Raw genomic sequence first — 11,997 nt, 5'->3', positions numbered from 1 at the left:
AAGCAAGATAGCATTCCATTGTATATATATACCATATTTATTAATTACTTTTTAAAATCCCTTCATTGGTTGAAGGTCACTTGGGTTGTTTCCATCTTTTGGCAGTTGTGAATAATTCTGCTATGAACATTGGTGTACAAATACCATTTTGCATCACAGTTTTCGGTTTTCTGTATATATTCTTTGTAGAGAAATTGCTGGATCATAAGGCAATTCTGTATTTAGCTTCCTGAGAAAGTGTCAAACTGTCTTCCACAGGGACCGTAACATTCTCTATTCCCATCAGGAGTGAAGGAGTGTTCCTATTTCTCCATGTACTCTTCAGCACTTACTGTTTTCTGTTTTGTTTTTTATTTTTTTTTTAAAGATTTATTTATTTATTTATTTCTCTCCCCTCCCCCTCCACCCCAGTTGTCTCCAGTGGGGCCTTTCGGCTTGCATTCGTGCTGCAGCTCCCTACGGGGTTGGCGGTGGCATGGCTTCTCCCAAGCAATTATCGACGCTCGTGCAGCTGGAGCAGGGAGAGAGCCAGCGATTCCTGCAGCTCGGTAAATTCAGCAATCTGCCTTACTGGTTCCACTCCGAGTTCCTGAAGGATCTGCGAGCAGTTCACGTCGAGGCGTGGCTAGTGGAAGAGATCTTCGGCCGGGATGGAGAGCACATCCCTCCTGTCGAGTGTGTGAGCCACACCTTGCTTCCCGTGAATCAATGGGACCCCGAAGGCAAGGCTGAGATTTTGATATTTGGGCGGCCTTATTACCAGCATGATGTAGCCAGGTTGATCATGAACCTAGACGACTATCACTGCCAGCTCCGGGCTCAAAGCTCAGAGAAGGCCCCAGTGCAGGAGACCCGGAAGCATCAGACTTGTGAGGCCCACGCCCAGGAGGTCAGGAAGCTGCAGTCTGGGGAGGCAGCTGCCCAAAGCCCAGTTACCAGGTTAGGACAGCTTGGCTGCGGGGCCGGAGCATGGCAATCCTCTTCTTTTTTTTTTTTTTTTTTTTTTTTTTTTTTTTTTTTTTTTTTTAAATTTTTTTATTTTTTATTGAATTTGTAATAATATTACATTAAAAATATATATGTGAGGTCCCATTCAACCCCACCCCCCCACCCCCCCTCTCCCCCCCCCCAACAACACTCGTTCCCATCATCATGACACATCCATTGGATTTGGTAAGTACATCTTTGGGCACCTCTGCACCTCATATACATTGGTTCACATCATGGCCCATACTCTCCTCTATTCCATCATGTAGGCCCTGTGAGGATTTACAATGTCCGGTGATTACCTCTGAAGCACCATCCAGGGCAGCTCCATGTCCCTAAGACGCCTCCACCTCTCATCTCTTCCTGCCTTTCCCCATATCCTCTTCTTGAGATCTGTTCTTCTAGGTCTTCTGCTCCAGAACCTGGGGGAATGATGAGCGTGTTCTCCCCAGTGCTGAATGTTTGCAAGCGTGAATCTTAAAGAGTACTAATAAAGAATCGAATTTCAAAATTTGCTGTGTCTTCTTTGTCAGCTTCTGTTGTTGTCAGTGGCATGGGAATCTGTGTTTTCTTTTGGTTGCGCCATCTTGTTGTGTCAGTTCTCCGTGTGTGCGGCACCATTCCTGGGCAGGCTACACTTTCTTCCACACTGGGCAGTTCTCCTTATAGGGTGCACTCCTTGCGTGTGGGGCTCCTCTAGGCGGGGGACACCCCTCCGTGGCAGGGCACTCCTTGCGCGCATCAGCACTGCGCATGGGCCAGCTCCACATGGGTCAAGGAGGCCTGGGGTTGGAACCGTGGACCTCCGGTGTAGTAGACGGATGCCCTAACCACGGGGCTAGGTTAGCTGCCTTGTTTTTTTTAAAAATAATGGCCGCTCTATGCAGTGTGAGATATTTTCTTGTCATTTTGATTTGCATTTCTCTATTAGCTAGTGATAGTGAACATTTTTTCATGTGCTTTTCAGTCATTTGTATTTCCTCTATGGAGAAATGTTAAGTCTTTTGCCCATTTTTAAATTGGATTGCTTACTCATCTACTGCTGAGTTATAAGATCTTCTTATATAAAATGGAAATCGAACCCTTATCTGATATGTAGTATCCAAATACTTTCTTCCAGTGAGTAGGCTGCCTTTTCACCTTCTTGGCAAATTCCTTTGAATAACAAAAGTGTTTTAGTTTGAGGAGGTCCCATTTATCCATGCTTCATTTATCCACGTTTCATTGCTCGTGCTTTTGGCGTAAGTGTTAAGAATCCACTGCCTACCACAGGGTCTTTTTTTTCTTTTTGAAGATTTATTTATTTTTTTTCCTCTCCCCTCCCCATTGTCTGCACTCTTGTGTCCATTCGCTGTGTGTTCTTCTGTGTCCACTTGCATTCTTGGCAGCGCCTGGAATCTGTGTCTCTTTTTTGTTGCTTCATCTTGCTGTGTCAGCTCTGTGTGTGTGTGTGGTGCCACTTCAGAGCAGGCTGCACTTTTTTTTGCATGGGGCGGCTTTACTTGTGGGGCACACTCCTTGTGTGTGCGGCTCCCCTATGCGGGGGACACCCCTGTATGGCATGGCACTCCTTGCGCATGGCAGCACTACTCATGGGCCAACTCACCACACAAGGCAGGAGGCCCTGGGTTTGAATTCTGGACCTTCTATATGGTAGGTGGAAGCTCTACCAGTTGAGCACATCCGTTTCCCTTACCACCAGGTCTTGAAGATGTTTCCTTACATTTTCTTCTAAGAGCTTTATGGCTGTAGATTTAATAGTTAGGTCTTTGATCCATTTTGAGTTAATTTTTGTATAACATGTGGGATAGGGCTGATTTTTCCTTCTTTTGGTTACGGATATCCTGTTCTCCCAGCACCATTTGTTGAATAAACTGTTCTGCCCAAGCTGGGTGGGTTTGACTGGCTTGTCAAAAATCACTTGATCATAGATGTGAGGGTCTTTTTATGAACCATCAGTTTGGTTCCATTGGCCTATATATTTCTCAGTATGCCAGCACCATGCTTATTTTACCATTGTAGTTAGGTAATATGATTTAAAGTCTAGAAGTAAGGAAGTGAGGGTCCTCCAACTTTGTTCTTCCTTTTTAAGATGTTTCTGGCTATTCAAAGCCCCTCACCCTCCCAAATAAATTTGATAATTGTGTTTTCCATTTCTTTAAAAAATGCTGCTGGAATTTTTATTGGTATTTTATTGAATCTCTATATCAATTTGTGTATAATTGACATCTTAACTATAGTTAGTCTTCCAATCCATGGACATGGAATGTTTTTCCATTTATTTAGGTTTTTCTAAAATTTCTTTTAGTAATGAATTGTAGTTCTGAATACAAGTGCTTTATGTCATTGCTTAGGTTTATTCCTAAATATTTGATTCTTTTTGTTGCTATTGTAAAGGGAAATTTGTTTTCCATGACTCATCCCTCAGATTGTGCATTGCTGGTGTATAGAAACCCTGATTTTTTTGCATTAATCTTGTATCCTGCCACTCTGCTAAAATTATTAGCTCTAGCAGCTCACATTGTAGATTTTTGGGGACTTTCTAGATATAGGTTCTTATCATCTGCAAATAGTGAAAGTTTTACCTTTTCCTTCCAATTTGGATACATTTTATGGCTTTTACTTGCCTGACTGCTCTAGTCTTATAATGAGTAACAGAGGTGACAGTGGGCATTCTGGTGACAGTGGCATCCTTGTCTTGTTCTTGATCTCAACCGGAAAGTTTTCAGTCTTTCACCATTGAATATAATGTTACCTGTGAGTTTTTCATTCAGTTCTTATCTTTTGTAATACTTTTATCAAGAGAGGGTGCTGTGTTTTGTCAAATGCCTTTTCTGCATCAATTGATAGGATCAAGTGATTTTTCTCCTTTGGCTTATTAATGTGGTGTATTATGCTGATTGATTTCTTGTGTTGAACTACACTTGTATGTCTTGTATGAAATTCACTTGATCATGATGAACAATTCTTTTAATGTGTTGTTGGATTCATGTAGCAAGTATTTGTTGAGGATTTTTGCATCCATATTCATTAGCAAAATGGGTCTGTAATTTTCTTTTAAAAAATATCTTTGGGTTTGGTATTAGGGTGCTATTGGCTTTAGAGAATGAGTTTGGTAGCATTCCTTCTTATTAAATTTTTTGTAAGAGTTTGAGTGAGGTTGGTATTAAATCTTATTTGAATGCTTGGTAGAATTCACCTGTGAAACCATCTGACCCTGGGATTTTTATTTTGGATAGATGTTTGATGACATTTTCAATATTTTCACTTGTGATTGGTTTGTTGAGATCTTCTGTTTCTTCCAGGGTCAGTGTAGGTTGGTCATACATTCCTATGATTTTTTTCATTTCATCTACATTTTCTACAGTTTGCTGGCCAACAGTTGTCCATAGTATCCTCTTATGATCTCTTTTATTTCTGTGGGGTCAGTAGTAGTGTCCCTATCTTAATTTTTTATTTTATTTATTTGCATCTTCTCTCTTTATTCTTTTTTGTCAGTCTAGCTAAGGGTTTGTGGATTTTGTTAATCTTCTCAAAGAATCAACTTTTGAGTTTGTTAATTCTCATTCTCTCTTTATTTTTGTTCTCAATTACATTTATTTCTTATCTGATCTTCGTTAGTTCATTCCCTCTGCTTACTTTGGGCATAGTTATGTTCTTTTTTTAGTTCTTCCACCTGTGTATTTAGGTCATTGATTTTACCTTTTTCTTCTTTTTTTAAATGTAAGCATTGAGGGCTATAATTTTCCCTCTAAGCACTGCCTTCACTGCATCCCATAGATTCTGATATACTGTGGTCTTGTTTTTATTCATCTAGAGGTATTTATTGATTTTTTTCCAAAATTTCTTCTTTGATCCACTATTATTTTAGAATGTGTTGTTTAATCTTCATGTATTTATGAATTTTCCCTTTTCCTCCTGTTGTTGGTTTCCAGCTTTAATTCATTATGATCAGAGAAAGTGCTTTGTATAATTCAATCTTGTTGAATTTACTGAGATCTCTTTTGTGACCCAACATATGGTCTATCCTGGAGAAAGATCCATAAGCACTTGAAAAAAAATGTATATCCTGCTGCATTATTCTATATATGTCTATTAGGTTTAGTCCATTTATCATATTATTCAAGCACTCTATTTTTTTATTGATCCTCTGCCCATATGTTCTATCCAATGATGAGAGTGGTGTATTCAATCTCCAACTATTTACTGTAGAGACATCTAATTTTCCCTTCAGTTTTGCCTCATGTTATTGCCTCATGTAATTTGGAACATCCTGTTTAGGTTCATATACATTTAAGATGTTATTTCTTCCTGGTGAATTACCCCTTTTATTAATATGTAATGTCCTTCCTTGTCTCTAATAATAGTTTTGCTTTTAAAGTCTTTAATCCAATGTAAATATTGCTACCACTGATTTTTTTTTTAAATTACTGCATGCATGGAATATCTCTTTCCAGTCTTTCACTTTCCTGTCTATTGGTGTCCGTGGGGCTCTTTTAGACAGCATATAGATGGTTTATATCTCTTATCCATTCTGTCTGTCTGCGTCTTTTGATTGAGGAGTTCAAACCATTAACATTCACTGTTGTTACTGTAAAGGCAGTTATTACCTCACTCAATTTGATCTTTGGGTTTTAGCTGTCATATATTATTTTCACCACTCTTTTGGCACTTTTAGTTACTTTTATTGATATAATCTTCAATTCTAGACTCTTTTCCAAGACTCTCTCTCTCCCTCCTGTCTTTTCTTTTCAGGTTGTAGCACTCCCTTTAGTATTTCCTGAGAAGCTGGTCTCTTGGTTACAAACTCTCCAAGTTTCTTTTTATCTGTTAATTCCTCAAACTTGTCCTCATTTTTGAAAAGCAATCTTGCCAGATATAAGATTCTTGGCTGGCAGTTTTTCTTCTGCAGTATAAATACATCATACAACTGTCTTCTTGTTTCTATGGTTTCTGATGAGAAACAGCACTTAATCTTATTGGATATCCATGGTATGTGATACTTCACTTTTCTCTTGCTGCTCTCAGAAGTCTCTTTTTGTCTTTGGCATTTGACATTCTGATTAGTGAATGTCTTGGAGTATGTCTATTTGGATTTATTTAGATGGGAGTACATTTTGCCTCTCAGACATGGACAGCTATGTCCTTCAATAGAGTTGGGAATTTTTCAACTATTATTTCTTCAGATATTCTTTCTGTCCCCTTTCCCTTCTCTTCTCCTGCTGGGACATATATGACATGTATATTTGCATGTCTCTTGCTGTCATTTAATTCCCTGAGGCCCTGTTCAATTTTTTCCATTCTTTTCTTTATCTGTTCTCTTGTACATTCACTTTCAGAGGTAATGTCTTCAAGTTCACTGATCCTTTCTTCTGTGTCTTCAAATCTGTTGCTACATACCTCCAGTGTATTTTTATTTTCATTTATTGTGATTTTCTTTCCCATAAGATCTGCTATTTTTCTATTTTTTCAAATTATTTTTTTATGCTCACCCAATGTCTTCTTAATATCCTTAATCTCTTTAGCCATCTCATTAAATTTATTAGGAGGTTTGTTTTATGATTACTTGTATCAACTACTTTATGTCATCTGGAGGTTTACCTTGTTCCTTTGATTGGGCCATATTGTCCTGTTTCTTGGTGTGGACTGCAATTTTTTGTTGGTGTCTTGGTAACTGGTTTACTAGATGTGTTCATTCTGGTCACAGTTGCTTTCTTTAGTTTAGGGCTTTCTGGCTCTCTCTCACTTGCTTGTTGTGTAGTAGGAGCTGAGGATGTAGTTAGTGCTGTACACCATGGAGGCTGATGCTGCCAGTGTTGCCCCAGGAACTGATTAAGTTTCTCCCACCTTTATTCTATGTCAGGGGTAAGGATGGAGCCACAGCCATGTGTCGCAATCCAAGCCATGCAGGCCAAGACCATCTTCAGTTGCCCAGAGAGACTGATAATGTTTCATGCCCCTTCCTCCCCTGCCTGGGATGGGGTTGGAGCTGCAGATGTGGGCAGCAAACTAAGCTGGGTGGGTCAAAACTGACCACAGCTGCCCAGGTAGACTGATATATCACTGTACCCCCTCCTCCCCTGTGAGAAGTGAAGATGACCCCTCTGAAGTGCCCAGCAATCTACTCCATGTGGACCAAAAGCCCCTACCATTGCCCTGAGAGGCTGAGGAATACTGTCCTTTCTTCCCTTTAAGGGGTGGGCATGGAATCACAAGTGCCCAAAAGACCAGTCTTTGTGGGCTGAAAGCACCTGCAGTTGCCCAGAGAGGCTGAGGAGTCACAATTCCACTTCTATCCTATTGGAGGGTGGCAGTGGAGCTACAGGTATCCAACTATTCCATCTGTGGGCCAAACACACCTTCAGCTCCCCAGAGAGATTGGGGAGACAGTACCTCCTCTTTTCCTATCAGGGATGGAGGTTGAGCCACAGTTACCCAACAGTCCAATTCATGCAGGCCAAAAATATCTACTGTTGTCTAGAGAGGCTGAGGAAACACTTGGCTCTTCTTACCAATGAAGGGGGGTGGGGTGGGAGTGGAATCTCAGGTGCTCAACAAACCAGTCCATGCAGGCCAAAAGTGCCTGCAGTTGCCTGGAGAGGCTGAGGGAAAATATCTCCCCTTCTGTCTTATTGGGTGGTGGGAATGGAGTTACAGGTTTCAAGTATCCAGTCTTTGTGGATGAAAGAACCTCCAGTTGCCAAGATAAACTGAAGAACCACCAGCCTCCCCATATCCTATGGAGGGGGGAAGCTGGGTATGGACTTGAAGGCACTCAACAAACCAGCCTGTGTGGGCTGAAAGCACCTGCTGAAGAAACACAACTCCCCTCCTATCAGGGGTATGGGAATGGAGCTCCAGGTGTCTGACTATCCAGGTTGTGCTGGCTGAAAATGTCTGCAGTTCCCCAGAGAGGTTGGTGCAGATTCTGTCATCTTCCTTCATGTCAGAAGTGGGCCTGGAGCTTAGGCTAGAGCTGCTGTCTGATCTGGGTGGAAAGAAGCTGGTCCCTGGCATCACTGTGATTTTCAATCAGCCCTGCTTCCCCTTTTACCAAAGGTGGAATTAAAATGGCAGCTACCAGGCTCTTTCTGATTTGGAGACAGGTTCAAATTTTAGCTGTTTTTAGGATTACAGTTTAGCCAGTGAAATTTACGAATCAGTAGCTGAAGTCAGTGCCCACATTTCTTCCTCCTCCATTTTTGGGAAATGGAGCTTCCAACTCCAGCCATTGAATAGCACCCAAGACAGCTTGCACCACTAGTGGAAAATGGGCATTGGGCTCCATGATGTGGAATACTTTACTATGAATCTTCACTGCAGATGGGCCATCTCCTCCTCCCAATTTTCCAAGGATTTGCAGGATGCTCTTTTGGTCTCTTGGCCCCTAAAGCAGGTGCTTTAGATAGCTCTGGGTGATTACTAACTGCTTTGTAGGATGAGTTTTTGGACTTTTGGAGCTCCTTACTCTGTGTTCATCTTGCTTCTCTCCCTTCATTTATGTATTCTTTGCTGTTCCCTACACCTAGTACAAGTTCAATAAATACTTATTGACTAAATAAATAGGTAATTAAATGCAAAAGAAAGTGCATGGAAATAGGATCTCTCTTTTTCTCCCCAGAGTATTATATGCAGTATCTTGCACATTATAAACACTTGAGAAAAATGTAAGAAAGTAAGATATTTCATAGGAACCCTTTTCATTTTGTTGATTAAAAATCCACCTTGAATGTGTGTTCAAGTTTTACATTTACATGCAAAGGAGGCAATGAAAAAAAGACTGAACTAAAAATCAATCTAACTCTGGTCTTGGAATTTCTCTTTCTCCTTCCTTCCTAGCAATGTAGTTTGACCTTTCCAACCCTCAATATGATCATCTGTAAAATGAATATAAAAAAACTGCCCTTCACCCTTCACATGTTGTGTTGGAATGGATGCTGTAATAAGAATTAATTTGGAAAAAGGAGCCCTGTACAAAAACTTATAGGGACAAAGTAAACCTAAAGAGATAGAGATACAATTTTTGTTCCCCCAAGATTTACTTTCTCCATTTGAAAACTATTTGAAATGATTTTTTTTTGTGGTGGTAAAACCAGTTCAGATTGTATAGATATATGTTGGTTAATGTCTAAAAGTGTATGTTTTTCAATTCTACTCTCATAAATGTATAAATATCTTTATAAATTCAGGAAAAAATACATATAACAATTTCAAATTCTAATTCTTGCTAACTTACGCATTCTCAGAAAATTGAATGTAGCTAAGTATTTCTTAATTAGTCAGAAGTGATAATCAGGGGTCCTTACATATTTCACTATTTTTTCTACTGGAGGAAAAGACAGTTTTCTGATGTTGGTGATAATTAGGGTTTTGGCAAAATGTAAATCCAATATTCCAGGTTCAGTAATTGGCTGTTTGAATTTCCTAGATTCTTTGGCAACTTTTATCTTTTCTATTTTGAATGTTCATCTTCAAAGTTATCTTTGAGGACCAAAACATCTCTCTGTATAACTTAACAAATTGGACCCATCAATTATTCCAATATTCAATAAAACTCATGCAAAATGTGAAACATACATCTAAGTGTAAGTCTCCTTAGGATGTTTTTTAAAGGCCAGCATGAGAGCAACAGAAATTGAAGGCTTATCAACAGCCTGTTTAAATTGAATACCTAAGATAGTCATTTAATTTAGGTGAGGATTTAACATTACTCTTGTACTGGCTGTTAAATTACCATCCATTCATTATCAAAAATAATATTTGAGGATTACTATTTGGCAGTTTTGATGAGACAAAGACTATCTTCAAGTAGAAAATTTCCCCCAAATGTTTAAATACATATTAATAAAGGCTTCCATATTCTTATAAACAGGACTTATTTTATACTACTGTGTTCAGTAAACTAAAGAAATTTATTTCTATAATAAAGTAGTTGAATAACAATTATGATGTATATTTAAAAAAAAATTCTAGCATTTAAGTTAGATTTAATTATTTCAGCAATATTTAAGTTAGTTATAGGGATCTGTTACAAGTTAATAAATGCCAGTTTGAGCATTTGATCAGCATTTAATAGATACCTGTTCAATACTACTATATTAAAGGTATACTGAATTATCATGGGAGATTAAAAATTTATAGCATATTTTATTTGTTTTCAAAAGTGGGCATTAAAATAGGAGGGACAGGGAAGCAGATGTGGCTCAACCAGTTGAACACCTGTGTACCACAAGGAAGATCCTGGGTTTGGGTCCTGGTGCCTCCTAAAGAAGATGAGCAGACACCACACCCACCACAACAAGCTAGATGCTGCATCTCCACAATGAGCTAAATGCTGCACTTGCAAGAAGCAGAACACTAAACAAGCAGATGCCATAGAATGCAGGGAGCAGATGTGGCTCATGCTGTTGGGCAATTGCTTCCCATGTGGGACATCCCAGGTTCGGTTCCTGGTGCTTCCTGGAGAAGGTGAGCAAACAATGAGCAGACAGAAAAGAAAACTATCTGGGGGGGGGGGGGGGCAGATAATTAAAAAAAAAAAAGTAAATAAATCTTAAAAAAAAAATAGGAGTAACAGAAGATAGAAAGTGGTAAAAACCAAAAAATAGGTGAGATAAAATATAAAAGTTGTTTAGAAAAAATAAAGAATTATTTCTTACTAAACTGAATAGGGAAGCTTCCATGAAAGAAGTAGCACTTTAACTGGTCCTTGAAGGGTGAATGTGAGGACATATGAAAGTTGGGGAGGATAGCAAACTATATGTAGACTAGTTTGAATAAAGTTATATTGGAGGAAAACCATAGGGCAAGTTTGGGAATTAATGGAGAGTGATTTCTTGAATACAGGCTAAAGGACAGAGATTTGATAAAGGGAAGTAAGTTTAATAAATATGTTATTAACTTCAATTCCAATTATATAAACATGGATTTATGGAGCTAGTTAAAATAAGAGTAATTAATTAAAATCAGAGGGAATTTTCCCCATCACAAAAGATTTATCATAGGTTTCTGTAAACATATCTGAGTAGACTCAACAATTTTATTATTTTATAAGGTAGATCCTTATAAAAAATACATCCAAGAATAAATCTATTTTGGAGAATGAGTATAACTGTACAATTGGAGTTAAAGGACTCTACCACCCAATTAGTACACCTAATTTAACCTTCATGTCAATGTCCTTTACTGCTTAGCCTCATCTGATGCTATCTTTAGCAAAAGCCTAAAGTATGAATTATAGCAATCAAAAGAAAGGGTAATCTTTGAGAATATGAAATTTTACAAAGAAACGAGAGGGAAATAACAATGATAATAATATCAACCTATCTTCTTTAGTTTCAAAGAGATTTATGTAGTGGTAAGAACATGACTTTAAAATCAGATCATGAATTTTCTATCATTTCTGTAGTTATCTTTTTTGATCTTAATTAAAATCTCTGACCTTCAGTTTTCTCTGATCTAAAAGAAAATATCACTGCCTATTTTACATGATTATTGTGGGGAATGAGTGCAGTAACAAAGAAGTAAAATGTTTAGCATATAGTAAAGGCAAACAATTTTAATTTCCCATATCCACTTCTCATACACATTATCTCATAAAGACCCCATCAATTGGATATTATTCATTCGTCTACCATTCACTTTTTTGATCTCCTACTCAAATGGGCCTTGCTCTGGTGTAGTAGATGATATAGCAGAGATCAAAACAAACAACAGTACCCTCATTCATTAAGATTCTGTAGTGGAAGTTTGAAGGAAAGACAGTCAATGAACAAAAAAGAAGTAAAACACATAATTTTGTATTTTTTCCTTGAAATTCAATAACATTTACAATTGGCCTTAGTTTAGATTGGTTGGTTTACCTTTATTTTGAAACATGGAATGCCTTTTTGATCTGCAGATTGATCACATTCTTTGAGAAAGGAAAAATTTATTCAGTGAATAAATTATTTTTCCATTGTGCTTTCTGCAAATTTCAGATGCTTAATGTTTAATAAATTCAGATTTATA

General features: G+C 38.3%; 1 pseudogene; it reads left to right on the top strand.

Moving 5' to 3' along the window:
- The first annotated feature begins 475 nt into the window (after positions 1–475).
- LOC101422895 (KH domain-containing protein 3 pseudogene) lies at positions 476–1,468 on the top strand (annotated as a pseudogene).
- Positions 1,469–11,997: the final 10,529 nt, after the last annotated feature.

Source organism: Dasypus novemcinctus, chromosome 1 (genome assembly GCF_030445035.2).
Source record: "Dasypus novemcinctus isolate mDasNov1 chromosome 1, mDasNov1.1.hap2, whole genome shotgun sequence".
NCBI lineage: Eukaryota > Metazoa > Chordata > Mammalia > Cingulata > Dasypodidae > Dasypus > Dasypus novemcinctus.
This window is presented reverse-complemented; position numbering and strand designations above follow the sequence as displayed.